Source organism: Chlamydotis macqueenii, chromosome 12, assembly GCF_036417535.1.
Source record: "Chlamydotis macqueenii isolate bChlMac1 chromosome 12, bChlMac1.mat, whole genome shotgun sequence".
Taxonomy (NCBI): domain Eukaryota; kingdom Metazoa; phylum Chordata; class Aves; order Otidiformes; family Otididae; genus Chlamydotis; species Chlamydotis macqueenii.
The window spans coordinates 17,934,637-17,935,652 of NC_141567.1; the positions used below are offsets into that span (position 1 = coordinate 17,934,637).

The window sequence follows — 1,016 nt, forward strand, 5'->3', positions numbered from 1 at the left end:
TCAGGCAAAGAGAGAATAAAAGTGACTTTTACGTTAAGGCGTTATTAGGGTTATTTGTATTCGGGCACCCCACGCCAGAAGTTGGCAACCCGCACCCGTCGGGAGGCGCGGGATCCGTTGGGGTCTGGTGGGACACCCGCACACACACGCCGGGAAGCGGCGGCGGAGGGCTACGGGGCGGTGGGCGCCCGCCGGCTCCCAGAGGCCCCCCGCACCGAGTGGCCCCCAGACCCCCTGCCCTGAAGGAGTAACGCCCGCGCCGCCGCGGGCCCGCAGCACAGGCGGGCATGACCCGAAGACCCCTTCACCCCCATCCCCGGCCCGGCCTGCCCGCAGCCTGACCCCGCAGGGGGGTGCTCCAGCCCCGCCGCAGGCCTGCCCGCGGCTGGGGGCCCTAAGACCCTTCCCTCCGCCGGCCCCGCCGCCAGGAAGTTGGCGGGAGGCGGCGCCCGCCGCCAAACTTTCTCTGCGGCGTAGGGGCTCCCCGCACCCCGTCCGCCAGCGCGGACCCGCCAGCGGGGCGCTGGGACCCCGCCGGGCCGCCTTACCCGCCCCCAGGGCCGGCCCGCCGCGGCGGCCAGGGCGTACGGCAGCACGGGGAGGCGGAGAGGAGATGGCGGGGGTGTAGGGGGGGTGTCCCAGCACCGCACACGGCCGGGCCGGGGCACGGCACGTACCTGCTGCCCGCGACGCCGGCACCCGCGCAGCCCCGCTCCACCAACGGTCCGGCGCGCGGCGGAACCGGCAGCAGCGAGGGGAGGGGGAGGGGGAATGCCCGCGCGCGAGCCCGCCCGCGCGCGCGCCCTCCCTTCCTCCCGGGTCGCCTAGGAAACAACGGCCCGTCGCTCAGGTCGGTTAGCGCGAGGGAAAACGGGGGCTGGGGGGGGGGGAGGGAGGCGGTTTAAAGGGGGCGCGCGCGCGTGCTCGCTCCGCGTCACGTGGCCGCCGCCCACCCAATAGCGGTGGCCGGACGGCGGGCGCCGGAGTACTACGGGCTGTGGAAGGTGCGGCGCGAG

At 75.4% G+C, this 1,016-nt stretch overlaps 1 protein-coding gene across 1 annotated transcript in view; it reads right to left on the reverse strand.

Annotated features, from left to right (window-relative positions):
- TMEM266 (transmembrane protein 266) overlaps positions 1–735 on the reverse strand; it is an 87,411-nt gene extending 86,676 nt beyond the window's left edge. Inside the window, exon 1 of the mRNA XM_086756979.1 lies at positions 678–735. The gene's annotated coding sequence lies outside the window, so the exon portion shown is untranslated. The remainder of the gene's footprint in view (positions 1–677) is intronic.
- Between the last annotated feature and the right edge of the window lie 281 nt (positions 736–1,016).